Here is an 11308-nt window from a genome sequence, read left to right on the forward strand (position 1 = left end):
GCCCCTAGACCCAGCAAAGGGCATTGACATAAAACCTACTGCTAACATCACACTTAATGCTCCAAAATTGTGTATTTTGCCCTGAGATCAGAAACAAGATGAGATGTCCACTCCTGACACTTCTGTTCAACATTGTCCTCCAGATTTTAGTCAAGAAACATTGGAAAGAAGAATTGAGTTGGAAAGTAAAAAGTAAAGCTGTATTTTCAGTGACATTATATACATCTATATATGTATATAATAATAATGAATCCTCTAAAAAATACTAATAGTAGGAAAGGCTCAGCAAAATTGCAAGGTAGGGGGCTGGAGAGATGGCTCAGCATTTAAGAACACTGACTGCTCTTGCAAAGGACGTGGGTTTGGTTTTCAGCACCCACATGGCAGCTAACAACCATCTGTAACTCAAATTCCAGGGGAATCTGATGCCCTCTTCTGACCTCTGTGGGCATTGCATGACATGGGTGCACTTACATGTGTGCAAGCAATACAGTGATACTCATAAAATAAAATTAAAAATTAAAAAATTTTAAAATGCAAGAAAGAAGATGTAGTCTCTCCTCCCCCCACCCTTGGGGCTGGTCTCACTGTGGAGCTCTGAATAGCCAGGAATGCACTCTGTAGATTAGGTTGGCTTCAAAGTCACAAATATGCCCACCCCTGCCTCTGTCTCTGCCTCTGCCTCCCAAGTGTTGGAGTTAAAGATGTGCATTACCTGCCTGGAATAAGCTAGCTCTAATGCAAACAGCCACTACAATTTTTTCCAAATTCATCTAAAGAATTAAATATCAGAATTCCAGTTGCATCCTTTTTACTTTTGTTTGTTTACTTATTTATTTTTATTTTATGTGTATGAGTGTTTTGCCTGCATGTATGTAAGTGTACCATGTGCATGCAGTGCCTGTGGAAGCCAGAAGAGGGTGTCAGATCCCCTGAAACTGGAGCTGTGAGCTGCTGTGTGGGTGCTGGGAACTGAACCTGTGGTTCTCTGCAAGAGCAACAAATGCTTTTAACTGGTGAGCCTGTTTCTATTTATTTATTTATTTATTTATTTAGTTATTTATTTATTTATTTATTTATTGTGGAACTGGGAGTTGAACTGACTGTCTCATACATGCTAGGCAAATTCTCTATCACTGAGCTATATTCTCAGTTCATGCATCCTGTGCAGAAAGTAGCAAGGTGATTTTAAATTTCATGTGTAGTTGCAAAGAACACAGAACAAGGAAAACTGCCTTGAAAAATGAACGAAGTTTGAGGACTCACTCTCCTGATTTCAAAATGTACTATTAAGCAACAATAATCAAGACAGTATGGCAACTGCATCAGGAAGAATACACAGTCCAGGCATACATCTAGAGTCACATAATAAACCTGTGTCTGTGGTCCACTGACTTTAGGTAAGTGTTCAAGACCACTCAGTGGGAAAATGATAGTTTTGACCTTAAATTTGGTAAGGAATTCATAAGAAACAAAAGAAAAATTAGATAAAATTGAAGATGTCACCTAAAATAAAAATATTTGTGTTTAAAAAAAGGACACTGGATAGTAGGAGACAGGTGTTATTAAGGGAGAAATGTATTAAAAAGGGGTATTTAAAGGGGAAGGGGAGAAGGATGGCTATACAAAAAGAAATATGTGAATAAAGGGGAAGAAGGAGCTCAAAAGAGGTGGGACCATAGCATACAAAAATTATCAAGGGAGAAATGGGGTAAACGGGGACACTTTAAATAGGAAGGGAGACTAAGACAGAGAAAGAAAGAGGAGACATAAATAGTGCCTAGCTAGTATAAAAAAAACCAAGAGAGAATCATATTAGTCCAAAAACCTGCTGAAAAATTACACATATAATATCCCTGCATGAGTCTGTGAGCATGGCTGAAGGCTACATAACAAGAAACAGTGCCAGACAGGAGGAGCCTTCCTTTGAGTTGTTGGCCAGAATAATCCAAGAGATTCCCAAAAATACACAGGCTATTGCCACAGCCCTTGATTGCCTCCCAGAACTTGATGGTAAGACCCTATTACTGAATTTAACTCAGCAGTTAAGAGCACTGGTTGCTGTTGTAGAGGACTTAGTTTCCTGCACTCACATGGTGGCTAATAAGCATTCGTAACTCCAGTTCCTGAGTATTCCACCCCTCTTCTGGCCTCTAGAGGCATTGCATGCACATGGTACACTTATATACATTTAGGGAAAACACTCATACACATAGAATAAAATAAGTAAATTTTGGGGGCTGGAGAGATGGCTCAGCGGTTAAGAACACTGGTTGTTCTTGCAGAAGACCCAGGTTCAAATCCCAGCACCCACATGGCAGCTAACAACTGTCTGTAACTCAAGTCCCAGGGGATCTGACAGCCTTTTCTGACCTCTGTGGGCATTGCACGACACAGGTATACTTACCTACGTGTAGGCAATACACACATACACATAAAATAAAAATAATAAATAAAATTTTTTTAAAAAGTAAATTAAAAAAATATATAAAATAAAAAATCCAAACCCTGTTGGGCCCAGCATGGTGGCACACACCTTTAATCCCAGCATTCAGGAGGATTTCTGAGTTCCAGGCCAGCCTAGTCTACATAGTGAGTTTGAGGCCAGCCAGGGCTCCATAGTGAGACCCTAGTTGAAAAAAAAAAGCAAACTGAAAAATAAAAATCACTGTTGAAAATGAAATGATAACCCATAGAATGGGAGAAAATATTTGCAAATTATATGTACAAGGGACACATCTACCTAGAAAAACAGCTTTTGTTTGTTTTAGGTTTTTTTTCTGTTTATTTAGGGGTTTTGTTTGTTTGTTTGTTTGCTCTTTGAGACAGGGTTTCCCTGTAGCTCCAGCTGGTGGCCTGAAACTCTATTGTAGACCAGGCTAGCCTCAATCTCAGGGAGGTCTGCCTGCCTCTGCCTCTCAAGTGCTGGGATTAAAGGTGTGTGTCACCACACCAAGCTAGGAATAAAGCTTTAAATTTTTATTTTTATTTTATGTGTATAAGTGTTTCACTTGCATTTAGGTGTACCTCCATGCCATGCTCATGGAGGCCAGAAGAGGTGTCAGATCCCCTGTAATTTGAGTTACTGATAGTTGTTAGCCATGATGTGGGTGCTGGGATCTGAACCCAGGTCTTCTGCAAGAGCAGGCAGCACTCTTAACTGCTGGACCATCTCTCCAAGCCCCTAGAATAAAGCTTTTAAAAAAATAATTCAGGGCTAGAGAGATTGCTCAGTGGTTAAGAACACTGGCTGCTCTTGCAGAGGACCTGGTTTGAATCCCAGCACCCACATAACAGCTAACACTGTTGGTAACTCCAGTTCCAGGAGATCCGACACCCTCTTCTGACCTCCTTGGGCATTATATGACATGGGTGCACTTACATGCAGGCATAACACTTATACACATAAAATAAAAATGAACAAATCCAAAAAAACCTCAATAGTAGAAAAGATCAAATAACCCAATTAAAAATGGGCAAAAAAATGAGTAAAGGGCACATTAACTGTGGCTCTGAATAGGTGTTTTAATCCATTTTGTGCTATTATAACAAAATACTCTAAAGTGGCTAATAATGAACTGAAATATAGTGAACTAGAATTGATTTCTCACAATTTTGGAGGCTGGGAACGCCAAGATCAAGGTGCTGGCATCTTGCGAGGGTTTTCTTACTGCTACAAAAATGGCAGAAAGGCAAAGATTGGAAAGGGAGGGAGGGAGGGAAGGAGGGAGAAGAAAGAAGGGAAGTCAGAAGGGAGGGAGAGAAGAAAGAGGGAGGAGGGAGAGTGGGAGGAACCAAGCTTGTTCTTTTTCTGAAGCATCCACTCTACTCTGGGACACTGACTTCATTCCCACAGCTGTGATCTATTTGTGAGGACAAAGGCCTTACAGTCTAGAAACCTCAAACGTCTCATCTCCTACTATGGTTCCAATCCCAATTAAATTTCAGCCTGAGTAGGGAGGGCACAAACCATTAAACAAAGCAACAGGTAATGCTTGAAGTTGGGTGATGGAAGATGGAACTTTGTGGTGGTTTGGATTTGTGTCTCTTGGAAAGGTCTGCTAAAGTCCTTATCCCAGTACCTGTTGATCAAGACAGAATCATATGAAATTAGGTGGCCCCTAACATCAATGACTGGTTATTTATTTATTTATTTATTTATTTATTTATTTATTTATTTATTTAGTCTTTGTGAGACAGGGTTTCCTTGTAGCCCTAGCTGGCCTGGAACTTGCTGTGTAGACCAGGCTGGACTTGAACCCAGAGATCTGCCTGCCTCTCTGCCTCCCAGTGCTGGGATTAAAGGTGTGCGACACCACGCCTGACTGACTGGTGTCTTTTTAAAGAGAGGAACATATAGAAATACGTCATAGGAAGAAGACAGCATGTGAGATTTAGAGTTAATACTGTCACAAACCAAGAAGCACAGATTGCTGGAACGACCAGAGGCAAGGAAGGGTTCTCTTCATAGTGGGCATGTCCCTGAAGACATCTTGACTTTGAACTTTTAGACTCCAGAACCGTGAGAGAGTCAAGGTCTGCTCTGTGGTATTTTGTTCCAGCAGTGTTGAGAAGCTAACACAGGATACACTATGTGATTGCTTTTACTTCTGTGCATAACTGAAAATTTTCATAGTAAAAAGTTAAGACAATAATAGTGCTGGCCAACTCACCGGCCTCCATGCCAGGGCACTGTGAGGAGTGGTGGTGATTGTGGTACATGCGCATGGAAGGTACGTGTTCTGTCTAATGGGTCCCAGCTCTGGTGGCTGTGGCACAGGGAAACATGCACCCAGTGATGCCAGAGTTTCCAATATGTCAAATGAAATTGGGAATCCATATTTTCACTTGAGATTTCCTGAACTGGAGATGTTTGTAAAAAAATTCAAAGTCTTAACTTTGTACTTTTTTGCAGCAAGAGCTTTGTACATGTGTATTAATTCTTTAAGTCCTCTAATTAAAGTAAGAAGGCAAACAAAAGAATCCCTCCCTCCAACACACATAGCCTGTTTAGGTCAGTTAAGAATTTTGCTGGTTGGATATGGGTCACCATAAGTGTCTATTATATAGCAAACACTTTGAATGTATTTTACAGGCTGTATTTCACTTAATCACCATGCGGTATATGTTCATCAGGAATTTTTTTGTTTTGTACATTAAGAAACAGACAAGTAGCTGGGTGTGGTAGCGCACACCTTTGATCCCAGCACTGGGAGGCAGAGGCAGGTGAATCTCTGTGAGTTCAAGCCCAGCCTAGTCTACATAGCGAGTTCTAGGCCAGCTGGGGTTACAGGGAGACACTGTCTCAAAAAGCACCCCCCCAAAAAAAAAGAAAAAAGAAGAAACAGACAGGGAGTTTGCATGTGTTTTTATGCTACCAGAACCCATGAGCTGTTTTAGTAGGTCTGTATTCATCAAAAGGGTGGATCTAAAGCTAGATGTGGTGCCCACACTTGTAATTATAGCATGTGAGAGGTAGAGGCAGGGGGATCAGGAGTTCAAGGCCATAGTGGGCTACATGAGACCCTACCTCAAAAAACTAAAACACTGGGCTGAGATGGTTTAGCTTGTAGAAGTGCCTGTCTGAAAATCTGAGTTCGATCCCTAGGACTCACATGGTGGAAGAAGAGAACCCCACAAGTTGTCCTCTGACCTCTGTATGTATGCCTTCAGAGAGAAAGAGAAGAGAGAGAGAGAGAGAGAGAGAGAGAGAGAGAGAGAGAAGAGAGAAACTGGGGATGGGGAGATAGTTCAAGTCAGCAAAGTCTCAAAACAGACCTAAAAGCTGGGTGTGCTGGTGCATACTTCTAATCCCAGTGCTTGGAAGGCAGAGACAAGAAGGTCCCTGGGGCTCATTGGCTAGCCAGTGTAGCCCAAATCTGCCAGCTCTGGGCCAATGAGAGAGACCCTGTCTCAAAAACAAGGTGGATGGCTCCTGAGGAATGTCACTAGAGGCTGTCTTCTGACTTCCACATGCACATAACACACATCCTTATATCCATGTATACCTACATACTTGCACATACACGTACACAACAAAAGACCAACCAAGGCCTGGAGAGATGACTCAGTGGTATGGTTTAGAGCTCTTGCTGTTCTTGCAGAGGGCCTGAGTCAAATTCCCATCAACCTTGTTGGGAGATTTGCAGCTGCCTGTAGCTCCAGTTCCAGGGGTCTGATGCCCTCTTCTGGCCTCCTTGGGCACCTTCCCTCTCACATACACATTCCCACACAGAGATATACACACATATACACATAAAAAAAAAAAAAGAAAGGCCAGCCAACCAACCAAATGAACAAATAAACAAGAGCAACAACAAAAGAGCATGGAATCCAATAGATCTGAATTCAGTTTTCTCTCAAGTTAAATACCATGTGACTGTGGGCAAAATACTTACTCTCTGGGCCTTGGTTTTCTTTATGCATGTGAAATCAGATATCAGAGTTGCATTCACAAGATGCCTAAACAAGACAGTGAATGTCCTATCCTTAGCCCATTTCTGGTAAATGCAGCTAGGAGCTAGTTGATTGTAAACTATTGTTTTTTGTTGTTGTTGTTTTGAGTTTTATTTTATTTTTTTTTAAATTTTAATTGAATTTTTGTGTATTTCCTACACAAAATCATCTTTATACCCTCTTCCCCTTTGGTACCCTTCCACAGCCCCCCTGCCAACTACAGTTCATACATTCCATCATTTGTGTTAAGGCCCAGCATGTAGAGTTAGTGTCCCAAGATGTCCCTCAGTCCAAATTCATCCACTGGGATTTAGTCAGCCTATCTATAGAGTCCCTCCCTTTAAGAAAATCAGCTCTTCCTCACCCAGCAGTAATCAGCTACCAATAATTCTTCGACTAAGATTGGGGCCTGCTGTTCATTTCTACAGTTCTGTGCTGGGTTTTTGTCTGCTTAAGTTTGTGTGGGTCTTGTGCATGCTGACACCATTGCTGTAGGTTTGTATACGAAGGGTCCCAGGTACCTGTAGGAGTGTTTCCATATGGTCCTGCACCTCCTTCCTGGCTCTTACAATCTTTCCACCCCTGCCCCTCTTCTGCAACGGTCCCTGAGCCCTGGGTGGGTAGATTTTAATATAGAAGTCCTATCCAAGGACTTCTATAAGATTGTAAACTATTGCTATTATTGCTTTCCAACAATATTGCTAGGTGTTTAAGAGTGTTACTTTACTTTCCTAGCACATTTGAAAAAAGTCTAAGCAGCATCAAAGTTTCTAGAAGATTCTCTTTTTGAAGCAATCTTTTGGTTTACTTCAAAGCAAAATGATTATATTCAGTTTTGCATATATTAAAACAGTGCATGGGCTCTGTAAAAAGCATGCTGCTGGGCCTTGTTACTTAACTGTTATGGACAAGACTCCTTTTCCGCTACTGTGTGCTGTGAAAGGAACTCTTTGTCCCTCTAGTGATTCTTGGTCTCTTGATTATTTCTTCGTGTCTGCCCAGCACATGATGACAGATGACCATTGAAGTGTTAGTTTTTCTCCCCATTTAAGTTTGGAACTGATTTTTGAGGAAATAAAGACATCCCATACAGGGCCTGGTGGAACACACTTGTAATCCCAGCACTCAGGAGGCTGAGGCAGGAGGATCAGCAGTTCAAGGCTGGCCTTGGTAACATAGCAAGTTGGAGGCTAGCCTGGACTACATGAGACCCTATTTCAAAACAAACAACATCCAAATCAACTCAAGAAGCCTGGTACAGAATATGATTGGCTCATCTGGAATTTCTTGTCTACTCCTGAGCCAATTAGCCCCAGCAGGATGAGTCATCTCAGCTGGGGGCTCTTAGATAATTCTGAGAGACTCAAGAGACATGGTACCAGGGTCCTCCTGCTCATGTAGCTGGGCAAGAGTTGCCGGGATGTAGCTGTATTTCAGAGTGCAGTTTGCCAGAGATGTCAACTATGGTCCTCAGGGACACGTTATTAGGATATGTTGACAATTTTTCTTCTCTCTCTCTCGCCCTATCTCTCAACTTGCTTATCAAGACCCATATGGCCTTGAACATTCAACAGTCCTCCTGCCTGTGTTTCCTAAGTGCTGGGATCAGGGACATGAGCTGCCACAATCCACCTTGACAATATTTCTTTGGACATCCACCACATTTGTTTATGGTTCTCTCTAGGGTTTAGGACTTTAGGATAGAAGGGAAAGAGCTTCAATTTTTCCATCTTTGCTTTATTTATTTTTTTCTGAAATGTATTTTACTTTCTAGAACTGCCTTTAGATTATAGAAAAATTGAGATGTATGTAGAGCTCCTGCATACCCTGCATCCTATTTCTCTTTAATTAACACCTGACATCAGTATGATCCATGTGTTTACAGCACATGAACCAACACTAATGCATCATTACAAGTCAAAGACAACAGTTTTTTGAGATTTGTTTTCTCAATGTCCTTTTTCTGTTCCAAGATCCCACCCATCATATCCCATTAAACTGCCTGCTGTCCTTGCCCTTCTCTTTGGCTCTGATAGTTTCTCTGACTTTCCTTGCTTTAGATGAGCTTGACAAGCTTTTGTTTGTTTGTGTTTTTGGGATAGGGGTTCATGTAACCCAGGCAGGTCTAAAACTCCTAATCCTCCTACTGGGATTCTAACTGTGTGCCATGTACAGCTCAACTTTGACAGCGTTGAGAAGTACTGATCTAACATTTTGTGGAAACAAATGACCCAATTAAAAGATGGGCTAAAGATCTAAACAGAGAGTTCTCAAAAGAAGAAATAAAGATGGCTAAAAAACATCTTAAGTATTCAACATCGTTAATAATTAGGGGAATGCAAATTAAAACCACCTTAAGATTTCATCTTACCCTAGTCAGACTGGCTAAGATCAAGAGAACAAATGATACCAAATGCTGGCGAGGATGTGGGGAAAGGGAATGCTCTTTCACTGCTGGTAGAATTGCAAACTCATGCAACCCCTATGGAAAGCAGTGTGGAGAACCCTTAAAAAACTAAAAATGAACCTACCATTCCTTGGCATATACCCAAAGGATTCATCCTATTGCAGAGACACGTGTACAACCTTGTTTGTTGCTACTCTTTCCACAATAGCTAAGAGATGGAAGCAACCTAATACCCCTCAACTGATGAGTGGATAATGAAACTGTGATATATTTACACAATGGAATTCTACTCAGCAGTAAAGAAAGATGAAATAATGAAATTTGTAGATGAATGGATGGATCTAGAAACTGTTAATACTAAGTGAAGTAACATAGACTCAGAAAAACAAAAGACCTATGTTCTCCCTCATTTGTGGATCCTAGCACCAAATCCTTATAAGTGAGTACATATCCTGGTGAAACTGCAGGAGCCAGGAAAATGGAAGAGAACCAGGGAGGTAAAAGGAAAGAAGGAACCTGAGAAAGACTAGCAAGAGACAGGTGTTACTAAGGGCTAATTAAAGGGGAGGGGGAGAAGGAGGACTATACACGGAACTATGGGAATAAAGGGGAAGAAGGAGCTCAAAAGAGGTGGCACCATAGACAGAAATTATCAAGGGAGAAACAGGGGAAATGGGTACACTTTAAACTGGAAGGGCAAGGAGGGAGGATAAGACCAGGAGAGAAAGAGGAGAGATAAATAGTGCCTAGCTAGTATAAAAAACAGAGTGAATGGTATTAGTCCAAAAACCTACTGAAGGATTACATGTAAAATATCTCTATATGAGTCTGTAAGTATAGCTGAAGACTACATAAAAAGAAACAGTGCCAGACAGGAGAAACCGTCCTTTCAGTTGTTGGCCAGGGTGGTCCAAGAGACTCCCATAATTACACAGGCTATTGCCACAATCCTTGATTATCCCCCAGAATTTGATGGTAAGACCCTATTGCTGAAGACAGGACATACTTTGGACACAGGATTTGGAGCAATGGAACCGGAACTGACCTGGAAACCACCTCCCCTGAAGGCTAGCTCTCATAGCTTTGGAGAGCACTACACAAGCAGGTAAGGGAGAATATCAATCGATGATCCAACCCCGGCTTCAAAGACTAAAAACCACATCAATAACCAGCACAGCAAACGACATGGGTACAGTAGTGGCACTTTTATCTTGGGGGGTAATTAACAGCTACCTAATTGGACTTAAAGCCCACTCAATGGTAGGAAATTCATGTGTGGTACTATAAACCTACCCAAATACACATAGCTGGAGAGGTCATAGATCTTAAAGAAAACCCTAGGCTCGCATATCCCTAGATAAATCTATAGACAAGTATCCCAGTCACCACTCATCATAGAAGCTTCTTTTTCAAGAGACAGAGCTAGTTACAGAGCTCCACAACTAGTTACACACAGAGATTGTCTGTGAATTGCCCAAGCCTAAGTGGCACATGTAGGATGCAATCCCTAAACCTAAGGCTCACAGAACATAAAACAAGGGGTGAAGAGAACATTAATGCATCTTTAATTCTCATCAATGAAGCTCCCTCATGCAACAGCGGACCAGGAACACAAAAGGCCACAAATGGCCAAAACGCAGTGAATAAAAGTCTGCAGAGTGTGAGTCCTTGCACAGGACCCCTATATTAAAATCCACCCACCCAGTGCTCAGGGATCATTGTGGAAGAGGGGATGGAAAGATTGCAAGAACCAGGGAGGAAGGGCATGACTGTAAGGAAATAGTCCTACAGACTCCTGGGATTCTTCTCATATGAAACTACGGCAATGGTAGCAGCATACACAAGACCCATGCAAACTCAAGCAGACAAAAGGATTATTGGCAGCTGATTACTGCTGGGTGAGAATGAGCTAATCCTCTTAAAGGGAGGGACTCTAGATAGACTGACTAGATCCCAGTGAATGAACTTGCACTTAGGGACATCTGGGTACACTAACTTTACATGATAGGCCTTAACACAAATGACAGAATGTATGAACTCCAACAGGGGCAGGGAGCCCTATGGGAGGATGCCAAAGGCAAAGGGAGTATAAAGATGACTTTATGTATGAAATATACAAAAATTCAATAAAAAATTTTAAAAACTAATATTCATATAAGGATAAAGTAAAAATAATATTTGTAAATAACCTCCCTGAGCCAGACTTGGTGATGCATACCTGTAATTCCAGCACTCAGAAAAGCTGAGACAAGAGGTTAGAGAGTTGAGGACCAGCCTGGGCTAAAGAGAGAGTTCTTATCTGATAACAAAACAAAAATCAAACAAGAGTAGAGGGAACAAGAAAAGAAAGGTCAGGAGGGAAGAGGAAGGAAGGAAGCAGTCTTTCTACAACTTTTCTTGCCATTGGTTTCAGACCAGGGACTAAAGGACCCATTTGATGTCTAA

The sequence above is a fragment of the Nannospalax galili genome, unplaced genomic scaffold (genome assembly GCF_000622305.1).
Source record: "Nannospalax galili isolate Female #2095 unplaced genomic scaffold, S.galili_v1.0 scaffold259, whole genome shotgun sequence".
Classification (NCBI taxonomy): Eukaryota; Metazoa; Chordata; class Mammalia; order Rodentia; family Spalacidae; genus Nannospalax; species Nannospalax galili.